This window comes from Amblyomma americanum, chromosome 4, assembly GCF_052857255.1.
Source record: "Amblyomma americanum isolate KBUSLIRL-KWMA chromosome 4, ASM5285725v1, whole genome shotgun sequence".
NCBI lineage: Eukaryota > Metazoa > Arthropoda > Arachnida > Ixodida > Ixodidae > Amblyomma > Amblyomma americanum.
This window is the reverse complement of record NC_135500.1, coordinates 216,961,708-216,985,530: the sequence shown is the minus strand read 5'-3', so window position 1 is coordinate 216,985,530 and position 23,823 is coordinate 216,961,708.

Genomic DNA, 23,823 nt, shown 5'->3' with positions numbered 1-23,823 from the left:
GTGTCAGCGCGGCCAAGTTTTCCTGCGGCTATTTTAAGCCCGCAGGAAGCTAGCTGCTCGAGTGTTCCGCGCCGGCCCCCGGGAGCGCTTAGCAAGGCGTCGTACTCATCTCGGTTTCTTATTCCCGCGAGTCGCCGAGGTTGCGTCGTTTCGGCAGCTTAGCGCGAGCGACAAGCAGCAGCCGAACGCTGTAATTTTTTTTACTGTCGCCAGCTCGTGGAAGAATTGCGTTCTAAAGCCGACGCGTCCTTTTGCGAGTTCTCGAAAGACGAATTTCTTTCGCAGTGTTTTGCCGCATACGTGGCGTGACGGAAAGCAAGCAGGCTTACTAGATTGGACTATTAATAGCCAAATCGGGCTGCGTTTTGACCGAGTTGGCGTCAAAATTTTCCTTTTGACTATGAGGCTATTTTGGGGCTGCATTATTTCATGCGCATATGTAACCAAAAAAAAGTAAAATAATCATTATAATCAACTTCCTAACGAATATCTTGAGTGATTTTGTTACACCATTTCTCGACCTTGCGCAAGTGACCGCAGCATCTCTGGAGGGACTTGACGTGAGATATTTGTGGGCCTATGGACGGACGGGACAATTGTGTGGGCAGCACGCAACAGCTATTTATCTTAAGCAGATGAAATTTGCGGGTCGCCTGGATCAGAGTGCTGTGCTGCCTTATCGAATGAAGAATATTCATCTGAAACGACGAAAAAGAAAACTCGAGCCTTTTCGTCTTTTATTAGTTTTTGCAAACGTCCGGTTTCTCTAGTCACTGTATGCGACAGAAAATGATTGGGTTCGCAGTTTGTCGTCCTCCCTTACGATTGACATTAATTCCCATACTGATCATGTTTTCTGTTCGCATGCTGCAGTCGGATCAGCGAGAACGATATACACACTGTAAACGACCTAGTTTTCGCTGAAAATTCAACTCGCGAGAATTTGGTTCCGCCAATATTTCGGGCGAAAATTCGATTTACAATTCCGAAAAAATTATGCCTCAGGGATCAGAAATGAAACCAACCGTGGCAACTACCCGTGGGGAGTCTTTTCGTGAAAAAAAATGTGCCACAACTCCTAAAAATGCCTCCATTCGATCCTCATGGCTTTATCAATGGGCGCTGAAAGGGGAGCGTTTAAGACAACCCTCCGCCCCACTTTCTCCTCATTTGTTTTCCGACTCACTCCTTCATGTCAAGCCGCTCTCCAATGCATCGGTTTTTTGTTTTTTTGCGAGTGGGATTCTGGTCTCGTTTACAGGGTTTAATGTCCCAAAGCGACTCGGACTATGAGGGACGCCGCATTCTGGATTGAATGAACTTGGGATGTTTAGATCCTGGCTCAGGCTATGGAATTATGCAGGCATCCTAATTACTTCCAATAAAGTCCTCTTTTAGGGGGGAAAATGCTTTATTTTCATCTACTGCAGAGTCCTTGCTACAGTCGGACCCGCGAGAGTGAAGAACGTGTAGCTCTCAGGCACGTTTCTGCTTTTTGCAGCGTGCGAAATCCAGCTGACCCGGGTTGAAGGGAGCATAGGAGGATTCGAAATCTTGTTTTGCGAAATTTAGTGGCCGCGAGATATATCTTAACTTCGACCTGAGCCGAAAACATGAAATACTGAGCTCACGAAAAGCAAGCCCTGTGCGGTATCTGGCAAACGTTTCTCTAATGCTGCAGACGATAAAATCGCTCCGCTACTAAGCGCGCGACGCAGAGAGGTGTGGTTCTCGCAAAATTCCAGCCAGTGACAGGCAATGTCCCCCCCTCCCCCAACGGTCGCCTCAACATCTGGGTGAAGCGCATTCGACGACCGATTCTTCGCCCCTGAAAGGATAGTTGAAAGTGCGTTTTTATTCCACACTGGTTGTCTCAAAAAGTGATGCGCATTAAATTTCAGTGTCTGAATGGGTCACATGTTTGTAGGCTGACGTACGTTTGCGCGGCCTTAGCAGCAATTACGCCAGTAAGGAAAGCAACTCGAGTTGAGATGGAAATTTATCGCATCGCCCCTAATGCGTGAAATTTGACTTTCCCCCATTTCTGTCTTCTTCCGTACATTCCCTGGCGTTGAGTAGAAGCACGAGACGTGATGTTACTCCGGCCGACATCTCGACCCTTCGATGCATTACGCATTTCTCTCTCATCCCAGCGTGGTCAGTACAGCCCGTGACTCGGACTGTAGATATTCACATCACTGCAACTGTACTACGCGACTTCAAGCTGCTCCGATGAATAGAGCTTTGGGCGCACAAGTTGTTGAAGCTCAGCTGCCTCAACGGGGCTCGTTTTTGCGCCGAAGAAATGACCCCCATTCTTTAAAACAGCTCGAAAGTTAGAGTGCTGGCATGGCCGCTGCTCCAAGTCGCATGTGCGAAAGCCACATGGCAACGCTGGAGCCGCCAACGACAAGCGTAGAGCTGCAGTAAACGACCTCCTTTGTGCGGCTCATCTTTAATTGCGACTGGGATCACAGCAGCAATTTTTTAACGCATGCGAGTAATACAGACGCTCAAAGAGGTCAGCCGTTTCGCTGGTGAACAAGAGAAGCACAAGCAATGTTAGAAGGGCACGTACTCAGACTTAAGGGTCGGTTTAGGTTTACGGGGTTTTAACGTCCCAAAGCGACTCAGACTATGAGGGACACCGTAGTGAAGGGTGCTGGAAATTTCGACCACCTGGGGTTCTTTAACGTGCACTGACATCGCACAGCACACGGACGCCTTAGCGTTTGGCCTCCATCGAAACGCAGCCGCCGCGGTCGGGTTCGAACCCGGGAACTCCGGACCAGTGCACATTAAGGATCCTCAGGCGGTTGAAATTATTCCAGAGCCCTCCACAACGGCACGTTTTTCTCTCTTTCTGCTTTCGCTCCTACCTTCCTCCCTTCCCTCACGGCGTGGTTGTGGCGTCCACCGAAACGAGAGACAATTACCGCGCGTTTCAATTCCTCAAAACAAATTTTCCGCTGGAGATGCATCTACATATGTTGCTCTTCATTCATGTTTTTCATTATTTTTTTCCTCACTTCGTTATGCGGAGTCCGCAGCACTCAGTCGTCGCTCGTCGTTACACGTTCAACGACACTTGGCCACCTCCTTTACACTTCCACGTGCAGCATGCAGTGCTTCATAAGCACCGTCAGAAAAGATTACTGCGCCAAACAACAGTGCATGGCTGTTATTCCACGAGCGAAGCATGAAACAGCAGAAGCATTCGTGGTGGGAGGATATATCGGTACGGTACTGCAGGCGAATGACTTTTAAAGCGAAAGCTTTACTGGCCGCAGGTTGAGCAGTTTCGCGTGGTTCCTGGAGAGCCGTGCTGCGCATGCGCGAGGAGCAGTGGCGACACACGGCGCATTTCTCTCTCTCGCTCCCTAGTCACAACTGCGCATGCGCCACTAGTAGTACCGAGCCACAGGTGTTCCGCCGCTGCGCAGCGCCGCGCCTTTCCTCAAAATGCAACTTTCGATTTTCAGTTTTCTCTTTCTTCTTTTCCTCCCTCCTTTATCCCTTCCTTTACGGCGCGGTTTGGGTGTCCACCGAGATATGTGAGACGGTTACTGTGCTTTGCGCGCTCGGCGCGCCATCTGGCATGACGTCACACCGCGTTCCTCGTCGTTGCGCTAGCCTCCGCTCGCTTCGCCAGCTGCATCGCATGCCTGATAACATGTCGGAGGATTGAAAAGGAGAGCTCGCGTGCGCCGCAACCACAGTTGTGTCGTCTTTAATGCGACAACAACATAGGTAGACAACCAGACTAACCTGGACTTGCAATCAAGATTAACCAAGGCTAACCATGTTATGCCTTACCTTTCGCAACATATATCCTGGCATAGCCGAGCTAAGCCACTAAGCCGCAGCGTTCATTGGGTAACCAACCTCTCGCGATCAGCCATTAATTTAACCGCCACCTGCCAGGGTAGGCGCGTTGCCTATCCAGTGTACGGAACGCACTAAACGTTAGAGGCCAAGCCGCGTCTACTTAAAAGATACACTGCAGCTTTCGCTCTCTAACTAGATTCAGCAGTAGTTGAACCGCAGCTAATTTTTTTGTTACTCTACTGTTTCCGCGCAGACTCTGCATGTCACGGGGAGATTTCGAACAAACTGACGAAGTTAAGCCTCCGATCTAACAAGGCGGCAGTCTAACAAGGAACGCGTAGGGGAGGTCGTAGTGCAAATTGTCTAAACCATGAACTTCGCCACATCAACTTTTTCAACGCATTCCTCGTGAAGACGCCGCGTAAAATCGGAAATAAACAGCAGAAAGGATGAGGCCATCGTGAACGTACTGTTAATCTGCTCCCTTAAACACGGCTAGTTCTGTACTGGTCGACCATTCCAGTTTTAACGTGATAGCATTATAGAAACACCATGCAGCCCCAATGCGTCGTCGGCCATAAAATTTTCCCATTAGCTGGATGGAAATGACGTCACCGGGCCGCAATTGACGTCACTTTCGGTAAAGGCATCAACAGCTGCTAATGCTACCGCATTGTCAACACACAATGGAATTGGGCGGCCCAGTCAATTTTTTTTTTCGTTACGTTAACTGGGCGCAGTGAATTTGGGGTGATCAGACTGGTACCTCCACATTGCATTTTTTAATGTTATTTGTCTCCCCCCCGGTTAAAGAAAAATGTGCAGGAAGGAAGATCGAGAGGGGCAAGTGTGTTACTTCAATAAAAAAAAATTCTCGCTGGAGACGCCGTAACAGATGCAAGAAATTTGCTCTCGATCGGCCACCCTGACTTTCTTTTAAGCAAAATAAGGGGAGGGGTCAAGCTCCGTAAAAAATGTCCGCGTTTGTATGCGCGTAGCTTTATCATTCAAAAGCGTTCAGAAGTTAGCCTAATTCGCAATTTTTAATTCTACGGTACTGACATATTACAGCAATAATAGCATAGTAATTATGCAGTGATGGAAGCAGTAGCCAAAATCTTCGAAATAAGTATTCGCTTTATTTTGTTTCTGTTTTGTTTTCCTTTATGTCCGCAATGAAGGCGCCAGTAACGACAAAATGCCGGAGGTTGAAAACTTTCGTGCGAAAATTTCGTTCTCTGGGCTTCCAAGGGACCCGCCGCGGTGGCTCAGTGGTTAGGGCGCTCGACTACTGATCCGGAGTTCCCGGGTTCGAACCCGACCGCGGCGGCGGCGTTTTTATGGAGGAAAAACGCTAAGGCGCCCGTGTGCTGTGCGATGTCAGTGCACGTTAAAGATCCCCAGGTGGTCGAAATTATTCCGGAGCCCTCCACTACGGCACCTATTCTTCCTTTCTTCTTTCACTCCCTCCTTTATCCCCTCCCTTACGGCGCGGTTGAGGTGTCCAACGATATATGAGACAGATACTGCGCCATTTCCTTTCCCCAAAAAACCAATTATTATTATTATTATTATTATTATTATTATTATTATTATTATTCCAGGGGCTAACCAGAAACGGAAAACCATCCGAAGACCGGAGACAAGGCGGCTGCGGGTGGCCAGCGGCAGCAGCGAGTGGCAACGGTTGCGCAATGCAGCGCGTGTATACGCTCAACCGAGTCTTGCGACACCGCGACCTCGCAAGGAGAGCCGGCCAGCTGACCAAGAGACGCGGGCCTATTGTGTACGCGCGCTCCGTCGCTTGAAATGTAATCCGAAACAAGCACCGGCCGCGCAGATCGAGACGGGTGAGCAGCCACGATTACGAATGTGGCTTCCTGGGTCGCCATAGCAGTTTTACCCGTGCCATTGAAGACATCGGGGTCTCAGCTGAGCCACGATCGAGTGAGTGCCAGGCGTGTGCCCAGCATCGCATTGGCTATCGGACACAGCGAGAGCACATAAGCACAGACAGGCTTGCGCCGACTCATGTATTAAGGCGTGCGTAGAGCAGTTTACTGAAGCGTGCACGAGCCGGTGAGCGCAAAGGAACCCTCTAACTTTCCCTCATCTTGAACGGTGGAAGAAAAATGAAAAAGGAAAACGCGTAAATTCTTCTAGCACAGTCTAGCTGCTATAGAAGGGGAGGGGTGACGGTTGTGACGCCCCTCCCCACATAATAATAATAATAATTGATTTTGAGGGGAAAGGAAATGGCGCTGTATCTGTCTCATATATCGTTGGACACCTGAACCGCGCCGTAAGGGAAGGAATAAAGGCGGGAGTGAAAGAAGAAAGGAAGAGAGAGGTGCCGTAGTGGAGGGCTCCGGAATAATTTCGACCACCTGGGGATCTTTAACGTGCACTGGCATCGCACAGCACACGGGCGCCTTACCGTTTTTCCTCCATAAAACGCACCACATGCCAAGCAAGAAATTTTATATAGGAAAATCATGCTGAGCTCCATTTTTCTGGACCAAAAAGTATAATAAACTAACAGGGCCAAACCGGAACCGGCCCCTCCAAGAGCGATCCATAAATCCGCCACTGATCATACCATCACGGCGCAAAAGCTGTCGCTGGATGGGCATGAGCAAATGCCGACCTTTGCTGCGGTCATCGCCATATGTTGTATACTGCTGCAGGTATGCGAAAGACCTCTCTGGCGGTGCCTTCTGTCGCCAAACTGTGGCACCATTGCGGAAGCCACAGCTGCCGTGATCAAACCAGGGACTGAATTTTGCAAGCTCTCGGCGCTTATATGGATGGATGGATGGAAAACTTTATTAAGCAAGCGAGTTTGGACCGTGCAAGGTCTCAGGGCCACCGCGCAGCCCTCACATTACGCGCATGTGTCCAGGCCACGTAGGGCCATGGCACTGGCACCCCGGTTCACACAGCGAAGTTGCGTGTCCGGGTCCTGCGACGCAAGGAGGGCCTCCCATTCCTCCCATGTACCGATGGCGGGCTGTCCCTGCGGGGGAGGATCGGCAGGGCAGCCGAAGAGGATGTGGTCCAGGGTGGCATCCGATTCAGATGGGACGGGTGTCCCATCTGAATCGTGTATTTCTGGGTGCGAGGGTGGGGTCACCCTCGCACCTCCACCCCACCCTCGCACCTCCCCTTTCAAGAGTGACGCATAAATCCGCTCCTGCTTTTGTGTGTGCAAGGAGCCTTTCGGGACCCTGTGCCTTGACTGAGAGGTCCACAGCTGCATAATCGTTACGTTGCATGCGAGAACCGGTCAAGCGCAAGGGGAAGTTGAGGCCTCCGTTTCATGGTTCACCGCTGTATTGGCTATCGCACGCCGTGCGATTATGACTGCAGAGGCCACAAGCCGTTTCTTCGCGCGAATAACTGCGGGAATGCGATCCCTAACTTGCAAATGTCGCTTGTAGCGTCTGCCACTGTGGCACGTTTCAGGAGCACAAATCGCGCACCTGGTTCGCTCACGACAGAACGAAAAGCGAGTTCATGTTCTCTTTCCTCCACGCAGAGAAACTTTCGCCTCAAGACAACGTCGCACTTCTGCGAGGGGCGAGACATTCCACTGCGCTTAGTGACGCAGAGTTTTCAGATATACCACAAAATATGCAGCATGCACTGCATCTCCAGCTCACATCTTAGGGGCGCACACTTCCAGTGTATAATCTGCGGCGACAACAGTCGCATATTTAAAGGGGCGGAGCTCCTCTAGGCTAGAGATGTTTTGTCGCGGAACTGCACTTGCCCGCATTTCATGAGACACATTGTGCGAATAGGAAGGCCTCCTCCAAGAGCTCTCCATAAATCTACTCCTGGGCGACAGGGTCTTTGCAAATTATGTCGAGTCGCGCCACGCCACTGGGACAGCGAGGCGTATCCTGTCGTGCTTGCTCGCTCCGCGGTCAAATGCACGCCACTCGGCGCTGTACCACAGGCAATGTTTACCGAGCCTGAAGTGGCCGATTTTGAAACGCTGCGAAATTGTGCACTCCGAGGTTCGCGAATCTCGAAGCACGTGCAGTTCAACACACCAGTTGCAGTACGTGTACTTAATTTGAAATTAATTTGTGCCAAAGGCGAATTGGTGGTGGTAGTGGTTTTATTAAAAATAATAGTATAAAGGAAGGAAAAGATTCTTGCTAGCCCCGGCATCTGCCATCGATACTGAAGCATCTGAGCTGGGGCAGCGGAAATAAAGGATAGCAGGCAGAATGGAGAAATGAAATGAAAGAGGTGAGGGGACAGGAAGAGAGGATAGGGGGAGAAGTAATATGTAGGCGAATTCAGAACACCATTTTGGGAGGAGGGGGGGGGGGGGGGGGCATTACAGCTATAAAGGCATGTCTATAACCACAGGTTTTTTCAGATGCTTCCCTCTGCGCAGAACCAGATCTCGCGAAAAGCAATGCACCACTACGAAGTGGCCCAAAGGCACGTACACGTGCTGAACAAGTTCTAGCTTAGTCCAAACGCGCAGGTAGGGGAAGGAGGGAGGTGATCGCCAAAGCGCCCTCTCCCATCCACTCTCTCCTTGGAAACGCCACCGAATGCCGCCACTGTGCAAACAGCACTACAAGTCACCTGTTGCTCTGTTTGCTCCTGAGCGCAGACCACTTTCGTCTCTCTGCTGGCTTTTCCGAGGGACATGGCTGCAGGCCACTTGATCAATCTCGAGAGCATTTTCCTGCGAGCAGTCGAAGCATCTCGCTAAAGGTCCCCGTTTTTTCAGCGGCCAACTGGTCGAACACGATAAACTAGCGAGCAGCTTCGGTCGCTTGGCAACGTCTGGCGAATTTACTTATCACCCTTATTACCTTAGTACTTAATATTTATTTTCTCATTTCTACTACCTTTGACGTCTAATCCGAGTGAAAAATGCGTGCAAGAACTAACCGCGAAAGGGAGGATTGGTTCATGATTAAAGCAAAAAAAAAAAAGGAAACCAGCGAAAGACGGGACAAGAAAGAAACAAGCTAGAGACCTAGATACTTTAGGGTAATGTTTGTGCGTCACCAAATCGCTATTTTGTTGAAATTTTTCTGCATGCTATACGCATCCTGTTCCTCACGAAAGGGATGCATGAGCCCTATGCCCTATGAGGCTTTGGCAGGTCGGATTTTTGAACATTTTTTTAGTATTTGGCGCAATAAAGTACTATTATCATTAAAAAAAGAAACAGCCCTTGCGAGACTGCCGTTAGCACTTGCTGTTATTATAATTGTGATTTGCATATTTTTGTATGTTCGAACAGACATTTTTACACTAAAACAGTTTTTGCTACTGTCATTTTCTTATGGCCGTTCTCCGTGTGATGTACACCTGTAAATCATGCATTTAGTGCTTTAATTTCATACGAAACCCCTTTTTCCTGCTGCTATGTATCACTTCCTCTTCCGCTGTTATTTCGTTTTTCCATTACATGTTTCCCGCCTCTTTTATGCAGTTTCTGTCTATAAATTTTTCTAATTCTCTCATTTATCCTGCAATGCCAGACCGCATAGTTGTTCCTTCGCACATTAATTTATCGATTGATTGATTGATTGATTGATTGATTGATTGATTGATTGATTGATTGATTGTACAAACACATCAACTGCATCTGTTACAGCTAATAATGGTGGTGCCCCAGAACTTGCTAAAGCAGCCTTTTGAAGGAGGATTTTAACAGCCGTAATCTCTATGTAAATCTCTGGCAGCGAACACGAGCTTTTTAAGCGCTGTTAACATCAGCAAGCCCGCTGTTCACGTGAGGACGTTCAGGCGGCATCTTCTGATATGAAAGTCATTCAGTGAGTAGAAAGAAAAAAATCAGCAGTGCACAGCTTAGCTGCTCAGAGCATTATTCAGCGACAGCTGTTAAAATGTGCTGCCCATGCGGGCCAAGTGGCTATGGCCAAAGCATCGCTGCCCGGACTGTGCCTGTGCGGACTTCTGCAGTGAGGCACCAGCATGGAGAGGCTCGCATAAACGGCCCTGTCGGGGGGCATACACAGCCATTCAGGGCGAACTTGCGGTCGACAAAAATGCCATTTCCCATACAACGACCAGCAGGTTCGGCGGACGTTTTACTACAGGTGTAGTCCCCGTGTTTTTCTTTGCCTCCATCATCCCCGTTTCCATTCAGCGAGTAAAATTCATTTCTCTTCTTGCGGGGCCCATTCTTCCCATCGACGAAGAAGATGAGCTTTACTTTCATACATGTGATTGCAGAGGGGCCACATATGCACAGATGGTACGAGTATTTATAACACTAATGGCAGTGAGCCCTCTGATCTGCTGGAAGCCTCGCGAGGCACATTCGGACCTGGACTCAGCTCGGACTGCAGCTTTCTCGCGCGCGTATCACCCTTCGACGAACTAAAATGAGCCGCGGTGGCGTGGCTCAGTGGATAGAGCGCTCGGCTACTGAGCCGGAGTACCCAGGTTCGAATTCGGCCACGGCGGACGCGAAAGGCGCGTGTCCTATAGTGCTTCACGATGTCAGTGCATGTTAAAGATGCCCTCACGCCACACCCTCTCACATCCTTCTTGGCTGGTCCTCCCCCCCAATCTCAAGGTGGGAGGTCCTGCTCTTGTCTACCGTGACGCGATGTCATCATTAAAGGGACACGAACGTTTCGACGTAGCGTGGGACCGCGAGGAGGTCCAGGGACCCAGGGGAGTCCAAACTCACTTGCTTCAAAAATGCCTGCCCGCTTGCCCGCCTGCCTCTGTGAGGTTAGCCGCAGTTGTAGCTAAGGCATCAAAAGGTATCGTCCTGTAAAAACCGCAAGGCATCTTCCCGCAGCCGAGAGTGGAAGTGGTTCTATCGACCGAGCGACGCTGCTACAGGAAAAATGGCCCCCCGCGACGACGCAATGGTGACGGGCTTTTCCCCTACCTGTGGTCCAGAGATATATTTCCTCCGCGCTCATGCTAACGACATTACCTACAGGGCGCAAACTTCATTCAGTCATTAACCGTGGTGGTGGCTTAGTGGCTATGGAGCCCGGCTGCTGAGCCCAAGGTCGCGGGTTTGAATCCCGGTCACGACGGCCGCATTTCGATGGAAGCGAATTGCGAAAAACGCCCGTGTGGACGAAAATTCGAAATTAATGGACCCCTCCACTACAGCATCTCTGATTCCCCCATTATGTGCAGCTTTGGGGCGTTCCTCACTTACCTTACCATACCTTACCATACCTTACCATACCTTACCATACCTTACCATACCTTACCATACCTTACCATACCTTACCTTACCATACCATTCATACCAAATGTGTTAAAGAACCAACGCCTGCACTGGGTAGTGCATGTAATCAGGCTGTCCATAAAGGTCACGAAACGTTAGAAAAATCGCTGTGCTGATGTTTGAACAGCGATGTGCGACAATTAAGCTCCACAAAATAGAGAGAAAACAACCACAGCGCGCCAGGAATCGCTCCACGCGCACGCCCGCATCCCCCCTCGCCTTTTCCCTCCACTCACAGACACACACAACAAAGGAATATAGTAAAAATGGACATGAATGAATGAATTGTGTGTTCACGTGTGCAACAAACATGTCATACAAACACAAGCTCATCTCAAAGACCACAGTGCCGCTGCAGAGAGCGTGTGGAGCGCACACACATCGGGACTCCACCACCGTGTCAGACGATTCACCGGGCAATTTATTTGCTCACCTTTAAAGTGCAGCCTGACCTTTTCACATTTGCCTTTTTGGGCGCAGCCATATTTCCACTGGGGCTGTGTCAGCAGCGTTCTGATTGGCGTATTAGGCATCTAGTGCGCACGCGCAGCACAGTTCAACACGCATGCGCGCTTAATCAAGCAACAAACATGTGAAAAGGTGTGGCGGCTTTCGCTGAAACAGGAGCGTCTCGAGAGCAGCGAATTCGATCGTTTCTAAATGATGCTCTCTGTGCCGATGTCTACAGGTTGCTCAATGCCGGGCTGGTCAGCGTATACATTGTCCAGGAATCCGTTAGTGCATAAAAAGTACCGCACACTCAGCATTTTACAGAGATATATCGCCCAACGGCGTTCACGGCGTATTTTTCACTTGCAATTCGTTTTCCATCTTGCTGGTAAAACCAATAAATGATAACAAATCGAGAAACACACCCATCCCATATGGGCGTAAAGCGAATAACAAAAAAAAAGTGAGAGGAAGTCCCCGAGGAAGCACTCTGGGCTTCTAAAGCAACTGCTAGAACCGAACGCCCCCTCGTGACAATTGATCTGCTCTGAGGAGACGCCATCCTGCACGGTGCCTGAAACGAACATGTGTTCTTTGCCATTTGGTCCGACGTGTTAAAGGGCAAAAAGAACCGCGACATGAACGGGACGTGGAAATAGAAGTGGACCGGACGAGCGGTAACTCGAAGGAAGCGGGAAGGCAGAAGTTCTTACGGGTGATCAGGTGGGAAAGGCTTCTTCACTTCTCCCGGCACGCTTAATCCTCACTTCGCTTTACAACGCAGCTCTCCTTGCTGAATCTTGTCACCCGCCGCGGTGGCTCATTGGTTACGGCACTCGGCTACTGAGCCGGAGTACATGGGTTCGAACCCGACCGCGGCGGCTGCGTTTTTATGGAGGCAACACGCTAAGGCGCCCGTGTGCTGTGCGATGTCAGTGCACGTTAAAGATCCCCAGGTGGTCGAAATTATTCCGGAGCCCTCCACTACGGCACCTCTCTCTTCCTTTCTTCTTTCACTCCCTCCTTTACCCTTCCCTTACGGCGCGGTTCAGGTGTCCAACGATATATGAGACAGATAGTGCGCCATTTCCTTTCCCCCAAAAAAACAATTATTAACACACACATACTGATCCGGAGTTCCCGGGCTCGAACCCGACCGCGGCGGCTACGTTTTTATGGAGGCAACACGCTAAGGCGCCCGTGTGCTGTGCGATGTCAGTGCACGTTAAAGATCCCCAGGTGGTCGAAATTATTCTGGAGCCCTCCACTACGGCACCTCTCTCTTCCTTTCTTCTTTCACTCCCTCCTTTATCCCTTCCCTTACGGCTTAGTTCAGGTGTCCGCCGTTATATGAGACAGATACTGCGCCATTTCCTTTCCCCCCAAAAAACCAATTATTAACACACGCATACTGATCCGGAGTTCCCGGGCTCGAACCCTACCGCGGCGGCTGCGTTTTTATGGAGGCAACACGCTAAGGCGCCCGTGTGCTGTGCGATGTCAGTGCACGTTAATGATCCCCAGGTGGTAGGAATTATTCCGGAGCCCTCCAATACAGCACCTCTTTCTTCCTTTCTTCTTTCACTCCCTCCTTTATCCCTTCCCTTACGGCGCGGTTCAGGTGTCCAAAGATATATGACAGATACTGCGCATTTCCTTTGCCCAAAAACAATTATTATTATTATTACACACACAGGCACGTATGTACATATATATATATATATATATATATATATATATATATATATATATATATATATATATATATATATATATATATATATATATATATATATATAGTGGCGCTGGTGAACTCTCAAGGATCGCTTATTCCCAATAAACATAAATACCCACGAGAGCAGCAGATTGGACAGCCGTCGCCGTAGCTCAGTTGGTAAGAGCACCGGACGCGATATTTGGAGGTCGTGGGTTCAGATCCCACCGGCGGCATGGCTGTTTTTTCTGCTGCATTATAAGTAATTTTCTTTAAGCGACAGATTAATGTATTATTATCCCGCTGATTAGCACTACACATTAAAAAAAAAATTAACATTCCCCTAAGCACCTTGGTTTCGGTGACTGTTGGATCCCTTCCTAAGTTTGTATATATATATATATGGAGGGGGGGTCGAAAGAGAGGTGTAGACCAACACGTACGACAATACGTACCTCCTTCCAAGCGCATGCAAGCTGAACAAGGATGCAGGGAGGCCCACACGCGGGTGTGCAGCGTCGGGAGTAGCTTTTGCTGTTTCTCTGAGACTTGTCACACAACCTTACCACCGTTGGGGTAGTAGCGAATGGTTTTTCATTTTCCTCGCTTGTACGTATGAACCCCTCCCTCGTCCCACAGCCCCAGGCTTTCGTCGCAGGCACAGTTACAAACAGCCCGGCACCACGTCCGCGTCCCCACGGGCGCAGGGGGGTAATCGTATCTTTGCGAACTCGGGACGTAGAGCAGCCCCGCACTCCATTCTTTTTCCCCACCTTTGAGCGGAACCGCGACGAGGACGGAAGACGGGCCGCAAGGAAAGTGAGCGTTCTCATCGCCAATGGTCGCCACTGTGTGTGAGCAGCCACGCGGTCCCCAGCTCACACTCCCGCTCGTGCCTTCACCGCTCTCTCCTCTCCGGCTCGTGATCTGAGAGGCACGTGGGCGGGCGCGGATGGACGCGGCCACACCGCTTCTTCTTTACTCCAGTGTGTGTGTGCGTGCGGGTGTTTGCGGGCAATGAATAAACGATGGCAGAGGGCAGGCCGAAGAAAAGGCGAAACAGAACGAATTGGAGTAGAACGGACGCTGTGGCGACATCGGTGGAGATGGGCGAGCTGGAGAAGAAAGCACATTTCCCGGCCACGAGCACACTCAAGTTCGAGGTCAGGTTTTTCCTCTCACTTTGCTAGCAGGTCACTGCATAAGGTTGGAGGAGATTCGCGGAGTGCGAGAAATAAAGCTGGCTCTCTCTCCGACATCTCTCAGAGGAGGTACCTAGCATTGGTGGGGACTCTTGGAAATGCACATACTTATATGGGGAACTTTAGGATGACCACTGAGGGAAACGAGAATTAGATTAGTGATTATAAGTGATATGCAGGGTGATTGTGAAAAATGATGCACAGCAGGAGGTCCCATGATTGGCGACTTTGTGGGGACGTCCATCACAGAATAATTAAGAAACGAATCAAACGCAGCAAAACAAGCGAGATCAAAGAAAAGTAAACAAGACCATAGCCCTTAATAAGATTAACTTGACGAGCACACGTGTAATAGTCACGCAAGAATCAGACATGAGAACGCAACGAATATTATACTGAGCAAGACATGTGAAGAATGTGAAAAAAAGCGCTGACCATTAACACGTTAGCACGCACGTGTTAACGTTAAAGTTCAAGTACGCGGCTTTAAATAGCGGCTTAGCCGTCGTGGGGATGAGGCGTAACCCACCCCTACAGACATTACTGCCAGCTCGCACCGCGGAGGGTTGGAACCAATGGCGTCAACCCCAACATCTCCTCATTTTAGAGCCTTAGCAACGCCCTGTGCATCAGGAGGTAGTCGCACGCGTCAGACTGAAAAACCAACCGAGGAAGTCCTGTTGCGCAAATGTTTAAGAAAGCCCCAGCGTTCGTTTCGAAAAAAAATAATTACAACTGTACTGTCTATAAACAGGTGCCAGATGCTCTTCTCAGAGGCCAATTAAAATCCTTACGCTCCAGCAAACACCCAGACGGGCAAAAGAAGCATTCGTTCCATACAAACAGATAGCATTTTCTCGGATGCATTACCATTCCCGCTTAAAAAAAAAAAAAGAAAAAGAAACTGCTCAAGAAATAAAGAACCAGAAACAAAAGTAAACAAACTCCGGTAAGTTTCTTCAAAGGGTCGGCACTTTCACTTTTGCGTTTGTATTTTTATTGCATTCAATTTTTTTCTTTGTCACGAGTGAATCCGATGTTGTCTCTTATGTTTAATAGCGCAAGTAAGCGGTTACACTTTTCGGTTCAGACCGAAAAAGAGCTATAAAAGTACGCCGGATTCAATTTTCGAATTACGGTTCTAACCGAAAAATGTCAGTATATCATTGACTTGCGCGCCGCAGCAAACGCAGCAGACGACGTCTGGCAATGAGTAGGAGCCTTCCAGTCTGCAGAGGCATATCTATAAGGTAGCGGAGCGACGCCTGAAAATGCGCTACTTAATCGCACACCTTCTGACCAGGTCCGTAGCTTGCGCACATTATTATTTCTCTCTTCTGACTGAAGCCGCGGCTGCGACAGAAACGCATCGGCGCGAGCTGGCCAAGCAGCCGCGGCCAAGGCCACCCTCACACGCTACCCCCGTACCCAACCCATTCCCCGCCTCGTGGAAGATCGCTGCGCGAGTCTCTCATCCAGCTGGCCAAACATGGCTAGTGGACAGAGCGCTCCGTGAAGCCCAGGACTGCGGACCCTTGGACAAGTGGGGGCCTACTCTTGAGGACCTTTTTGTTATTTTGTTGAAACAATGTTGTCGCCCCCCTCCTCCCCCTGCCTTCCCCCTTTTATTTGGGCGACTATCATCAGAACACGCACGACTGGGCATAAATAAAAAGACGTTTTTGTTTTTGTTTTTTGCCGTTCGCTGATACAAGCAGAAATGCGGCGTAATTATGCCGCACGCATCGCACACGTGGGAAAAGGACACATGGGGAAGACCGGGAATGCGCTTTTAAAAGAACCTGTCGATTGCGTGCACTCACGGAGTGCGCGCCTTTCGTCCCTTCGAGAGGCTAAACGGAGACGCTTCGCCCGCTTTCAAAACTGTCAAACAAAGCAGCTTGTGAGTTTTTGTCAGTTTATTTTGGGTTCTCTAACGAGGCCCCATCTTGCGGAAAGTGGGTCTGATTCTGAGCGCTATTGAGGAGGAGGAGAAAAAATGAAAAAAAAAGAAAGAGGAAGAAGGGCTGGTGTTTCAGTACCTGTTGTGCCTTTCTTCCACACAACTTGAACGTCCTCTTATACACCTGCATGTTATCAAAGCTTCTTTAGGAACTGAGGCCGGCTAAATTGTTTTCGGTTGTAAGATAAGAAAAGGTGACCGAGCCATTGGGGGGGTAATATCGACACTTAATGAACACTATGATCATATCCGTGACGATTGCACAACGACACCTCATTTGTCGCTGCAGTATACAGCTTGCGAGACGAGACAGCAGAAGTGCCTTATTGGTTTCGATGCGGATCAAGTCCGTGAAAGAGCGACCTTAAACGTTCAATGTTTAGCGCAACGACAAAGTACATCTGGACAGACGCAGAGGTCTGGCCGTGATTATAGTGGATAATACGGATAAATAAAACAGATGAGCATATGGATATAGCGGCGAGACTCTTGCTTGGTTTGAGTGAGCGAAAGAGAGATAAAAAAAAGAGTAGGATGGGCAGAATAAAAAAACTAAAAAGAAAATCGCCCAGCCCGCAGGGCGACAGAGAGCGACCGCAGCCTGAAAGAAAGGACGAGTGAGAATGAAAAGAAAACAAAATATCTCACGGAAGTGGCAACACTAGTCGCTGCCATCATTCTTCAGTCCTGTCAGTATGCGACTGGCAGATGCCCCGCTACGGTCGATGCCCGCAGAAAGCTGTTGTGTCACACCACTTTCAATACTCCCAATGTGTACTCGTATACCTTATGATGCGGTACGCCGATTTCTTTATAGCACATCAGCACGCCCAGTCAAGTTCGCATTGGGACGAAGGCCTCGCCTCCCATTGATCTGCATCGCAACGGTGGCCTGTAGTCGACTGAGCATCTGGCCGTTGGCGGGCAAGTGATTCGTTCCGCGGTCGAGCAACCCTAAATCCGCCTCGTGCGGTAGAAGACCATGCACTTGTGGCTCCTTTTTTTCTTTACGACTGCTGCTGATGCTGCTGTGTGCCAGCGGATCAAGGATCGTCGAGAGCTGTGCGTTCTGTCGAAAGAGCTGCAGGCGACGGTGTGCGCATCTCGCGAGAGCGAAGGCGTGGTCACAGACGCCGTGGCGCTGAAGGAGTTACCTTCTCTGCGGAAGGGCAACTTTGTCCTCACGGAGGAGGAGGAGAGGCCGTTGCGCCAGGCAGTGGCAGCGCATCGAGGCTTTGGTCGCGTTCGAACCTCGTTGGCCGAAGGGTACCACCTCCATCAGGCCTTCGAAACTGAGCTTGGCCAGCGAGGGGCGCAGCGGAGTTTACGGAGCTTCTCCCCAGCGCACACCCCTAAAGAAAGCCGGGAGCCAGGCCGGGGGACGCTTGTACCGAACTAACGAAATTGTAAATTTCGTTCGGTCACCCTTCAGTGTACGAACAAAATAAAAATATCGATGAACAAATGAGTGACCGCGCCATTGGTTGAGGCTCGCAAAGAGGACTAAAGATGGCAGCGGCAAAGTGTTCAGCAAATGCTGCCGAAGCCATTGATACAGCGAGTATGTCTTCGTGTCACCGCAAATGGCGTGGACCCACGGATACAAAAGGCTCGCGAACTTGCTAATCTGGTTTGCCGCCTGTACACATCGACTGAATGCAGAGAGTCACACAGGTTTGCGAACACACACGCTTACACGACTGTGCAGCCTTTTATTCTAAGTCCTAAGAGAAGATTTCCTCTTACCAGACACTCCTGGGCTCTAAACATTTGGCAAAGGGTGCACATGCGTGAGGCGGAAGAATATTTCTAAAGTCGCACTTGGCAGCTCTTTCCGCTGAGGAGATAAAATCCTGAAACGTGAAAATTTTTTCGAAAATTGCGATGTCTGCCACTTCGCTTTCGTCACAGCCAAGTCGTCACTCAGGATTCCGCTGTAATCGTTGCATGGTTGTACATTGTTTTTTTTTTTTTTTGAAAATTGCTTTTTCAGCCAGCGCTTTTTCCCAAACCACCAGCGTGCTTTCAAAAAGAAAAAAAAGCTCGCCATGACCACATCGAATCTAAAAAAAAAAATGTTTTTTTTTTAGGAAAGGAAATGACATCTATATCTCGGTGGACATCTCAACCACGCCCTATGGGAAGGGAGGACCGTGGGAGTGGAAGAAAAAAAGAGATGCCGTGGTGGGAGTAATAATAATAATAATTGGTTCTGGGGGAAAGGAAATGGCGCAGTATCTGTCTCATATATCGTTGGACACCTGAACAGCGCCGTAAGGGAAGGGATAAAGGAGGGAGTGAAAGAAGAAAGGAAGAAGAGGTGCCGTAGTGGAGGGCTCCGGAATAATTTCGACCACCTGGGGATCTTTAACGTGCACTGACATCGCACAGCACACGGGCGCCTTAGCGTTTTTCCTCCATAAAAACGCAGCCGCCGCGGTCGGTTGCGAACCCGGGAACTCCGGATCAGTAGTGGTGGGAGTCTCCGGAATAATTTCGACTACCTGGGAATCTTAACGCGCACTGACAGTGCGCAGCACATTGGCGCTTTCTGCGTTTCGCCACCACCGAAAGGCGGCCTCCGCGGCCGGGTTCGAACCCGGGAACTCCGCCTCTGTAGGCTAACTGACCCAGCGCGGCGGGTCGCCGAGGTTAAACGTAGCTGCTGCGCGGGGCAAGGGAGAGGAGTGCCTCTGAAGCATCACGGTGTAAGAATAACATACTCGTGGAAGCATACACGAACGCGACGAAAGGCCGCTACATTACGAGTATGGCTTAATGATCCAGGCAGATTGCACCAGTGCCCTCAGGACATTCCGCCGGGGGGCCTGCACCTATCGAACCCCGAACAATTGGGAGGCCGCGTTGCTCAGCTCCGACCTGGACATCCGACTCCTGGTCGAGGGCAGAGCCACACAGGTCGGTTAATGCTCCTTTCATTTCATAAGAAAATTTTTTCACCGTTCTGTGACGTCACAACATCTATAATTGTGGCCGACAAAACCGTGACGTCGGAGAGCTCTGCTCGGGGTGGCCACGGAGTAGCCCCGTTTTCGGTGCCCAGTGGGCGACTTGCACACCGCACGCGACTGAGCAGAGGTCGATTCTTGCTGGGCCGACGTGGTTGCGCGTATCGTCGTCGCAATGTTGCAGAATGCCGCCCCCTTTCCTTCTCTGAAGGAGCACGCACGAAAGAGAGAGCGCGTGTTTGAGCACTCGGGGGTGACTCATCGATCGACCACACACGTGCGTGTGTCGAGGGGGGCCCATGCATGAGCGTATTCAGCAGCTGTACACGGAGACCAAGGACAAGCACACACAGGGGTGAGGGGGTCTCCCATAACCCCCTGAAATAAAGTCAACATTATGGCACACCCACACGGCTGCCCGGAGTAATGCTAATCATGTTGGCCGGTCGGCAAGGGCTGCCGTTAGACCAGAAAGGGAGAAAACGGGGCAGCGAAGAAGGGGAAGGCTTCTACCTCCAGAACAAGGCGGACGTGGAAAGAGGGAAAGCTAGAGACGAATTTCGAGAGCGAGGAAGCAGCGAAGGACAAACGAGGAAAAGGAGAGACGATGGAAACAGTGCACAAGAAAGCGCCCAGCTGCTCGCCCTAAGTGGACGTGTAGAGTCACGAGGGCGTTTATGCAGTAAATAAATTCTACAGAAATCTGCCTGAACGTAGGGAAAGCGAATCTACTAAATGTGTTCAAAGCCTAGCTGGTTTTGAGGCTTCTGACTGGCGCGAGAAAATCCGTACTGCAGAGTACAGTAGTAGCAGTAATATAAAACATTTATTCACAAAAAGGTAGGATAAAGAGGAGAACATACAGATTTTGGGTGGAGTCCTTATTCAGGACCCGAATGTCCACCGCAGTTGCTTTTGCTTGGGATATCAGATTACGCCGGGTCGCCAAATCAGAGCTGAGCAGGGAAGATACCGACTGTTCCTCGGATTGACGTTTGTATGGTTCGGGGGGCTTGGACCGGAGCAGCCCCATGTTACATGGTATGTTGTTGGAATTCCACCACACCAGGGGCAGATTCCGTCATGTCTACCTATCAAGGAAGATGATATGGTATTTGTGTAGGTTAGGAAAGGCGTTCGTCTGTAGTTGTCGCCAGTCCCTCGCCTCTGCCGTCTTTAGCTTACGGTGTGGCGGGGGATAGACTTGCCTTTGTGTTCGGAGAAGGAGGAGGCGTTCGCCGTAGAGAGAGGGGAGAGGGGTGAGTCGGGGAGGTTAGTCGCTCGGTTAGTATATCCTCGAGCTAGACTGTCCGCGGCCTCGTTTCTTTCGAGCCCCTCGTGCCCAGGAGCCCAAGTGATTTGGTGCTTGCATGTGAAATTTTGAACATGTGTCGCAGTCAAAATGGGAGAGATGGAGTGTGGAAGTCTGCCAGAGAGGAAGAGCCGATACCCCGGCTGGGATTCGGTAACAATTTTGTAGCGAGAGCTACACTGGGCTACCAGTCTAGCATTTCGCGGTACATAGGAGAGGCCAGTTGCGCGCATGCGCCGTTACCATAGCAACCGATGAGGAGCAAAGTGCGGCGTGCGCTTCGCCGCGACCGTTCGCCCGCTCCACCGTCGAGCGTGACGTCACGCGGATGAGCAGTCGTGCGCATGCGCCGATACCAGACAGACCCTACAGCTGTGCCGCGTTCTTCGTCGCCGCCTCGCCGCACGCCGTTCTATCACCCGAACCCCGCGTCGCATGCGCAGGATTGCGTATAAAAGTTGAAGATGTAGTGGGCGTCTGTATCACAACGTTTGACATGCATGCAGGGAAGAGTCCAGCCGCTGCTAAAGGGCGGTATAGACAAGAGAAGATCAACTCTTCCGATCCTGAGGTTGTCGTCTGGCAGTTGGTCTTAACCAAATAAGAACGCTGAAGTCTGTGTGTACGTGAAACAAGGTATCACCGCTGTCAGACATCTCCCTTCGATCGCGGTGAATAATGGCAAAGCCTGCCATGTTCGGCTTCTGGAAAGCGGCATTATCATCCAAGGAGTCTACGTGGCACCGGGAACACCTGTCAAGCAGACGATTGATGTGGTTGCCACGTGTATGCCAGCCTACGGCACGGTTTCACAGTTGTGTGTGTTTTTGGGGGATTTCAACAGGAAACAGGACTCTCCTAGTCAGTGTACGAAAGAAAAGTTTGACTTTAATTTAGTTTCGGACTCTCACGCCCGGACTACACAGTGTGGAGCTATAATAAGCTTGTACACTCGAGGCTCTACCAAATCAAAATACTGTATCGTATCGACAAAACTGAGACCGCTGCATGCTACTGCACAGATCATCGGGCAATCTTCGTCTTTGTCAACCAAAATGAATAAAAGATGTGTATACCCAATGTATCTCATTGCTAAACATACAGTGACCTAAACAAGCTTAGCCAGGTGAGCGTGCCTCTCGCTACCTATATCCTGGCATATAGCCGAACTAAGCCACTGCCACTTTTTTAGGTCATTTCCCGTGGTATCACAGTGCTGGATGGCGAGGCTGATTGCAGCAGTTTCTGCTACTGTGGGAGAGCAGTTTCGTAGGGAGGCGCTGGCGATTTCCTTGAAAATGGTGTCCAAGACGACCGTCACCGCGTTTGTAGAACCGGGGTACATGGCTGCGTCGACGTATACAGCATTTCGTGCCTGTCGGTGTGTACGGCGCAGGTAGTCCACCCGCGCCTTTCGTCGTCCCTTTTGTGGGTCCGAGTGCATGTTCTTCGGGAGTGGCGTTACATGCACGCCAGTTCGGAGAGTTGAGGGTAGGTCTTGGTTGTTCTGGACGGCGCGTATGTCAGCCGGTGAACCCACTCTTTCCAAGATTGCGCGTCCAGCTTTGGTGGTGAGGAAGCGTTTCTTTTACGAAGCTAGGACGGCTTCTCGAATTTCTTAAATGGTGTAGGTCAATCCCAGGTCCTCGAGGTGGCAGCTGGCAGTGTACATCGGGAAGCCTAATGCATTTTTGTAGGCGGTATGGATGATGGCGTCGTCTTTGTCTCGCTCATTCCCCAGAAGTGGTAGCAATGGGAGACCGTATGACGGGCGACTCATAACTAGAGCCTGTATCAGTCGGATTGCATCCTTCTCTCTCGTGCCTTTTCGGTTGCGGGTGATGCACCGAATCACGCGGAAGATCTGGACGGCAGTTGTCCGGAAATGCTGTAACGTGTGGTTGGCTTTCCTGTCGCTCTGAAGCCAAAGGCCCAGGATGCGGATAAGAGGGACTTCCTTTATTCTCGTGCCTTCGAGGTAAACCTCGATGTCGCCGGGAGATTTGTAGGCATAGCCCTGAATGCGGATAATTTCGGATTTTTTCGGTGCGCAGCGGAGGCCGCAATTTGCTGCTTGTCTTTCTACGCAATTGACTGCCTCTTGTAGGGTGTTTTCTTTGTCGGCAAGGGAACCCCAGGTGGACCAGATGGTAATATCATCAGCGTAGATAGTATAGCCGATGCCTTCAATAGCCTCGAGTGCTTTTGCCATGCCGATCATAGCTATATTGAAGAGGAGAGGAGAGATGATAGAGCCTTGGGGAGTGCCTTTGTTGGGTGTCTGCTCTGTGCCAGAGCGGACATCTCCCATGCCAATCGTGGCCGTGCGGTTGCTGAGAAAGTTTTTGATGTAGTTGAAGGTCTCGGGTCCGCAATCGAGGGCGTTGAGCTCTTTCAAGATGGCGTCGTGAGAAACGTTGTCAAAAGCGCCTTTCAGATCAAGTGTCACAATGTCATAATGAGGTGCTCGCCGCCTCTCGGGATGTTACTGAGTACTTCTTCCTTGAGAAGGAGGAATGTGTCTTGTGTAGAGAGACCTTTCCTGAAGCCGATCATAGAGGGTGGAAAGAGGTTGTTGTCGTCTATGTAATTTTGTAGGCGTGTCTGGATAACGCGCTCGTATATTTTGCCCAAGCACGAGGTGAAGGAGATGGGTCGTAAGGCTTCCAGGCTTGGTGGTTTGCCCGATTTGGGGATAGTAATGATTTCGGAGTGTTTCCACTCTGCAGGGAGTTCTCCCGCCTCCCACGGAGTGGCATTTATGTAGCAGCTGTGTTGCGTGTCGCAGATCGAGCCGCGGCGTAAGCCTCGGCATTGATGATGGGGGCTTCCAGCGTCTCATTTGGGCCTCTCGTGTACGAGATTGTGTTGGGAAGACGGCGGGGAGGGTGAGGGGGTGCCGATATATCTGGGTTTGAGGGCGGTGAGGAGGGCCGCGTCGTCTCCGGGGTATAGATGGGCGACCTTCTTGAGTGTACGGTTAGTGACAGACCGCGATGTTTGCGGATCGACGAGGCTGCGGAGGATCGCCCAGCTGCGGGATGTCCCCAGCGTGCCGCACTGGGACTCACAGAAGACGACCTACAAAGAGAGGGAGAAGCCAGAACTGAGGACCTCCTGTGGG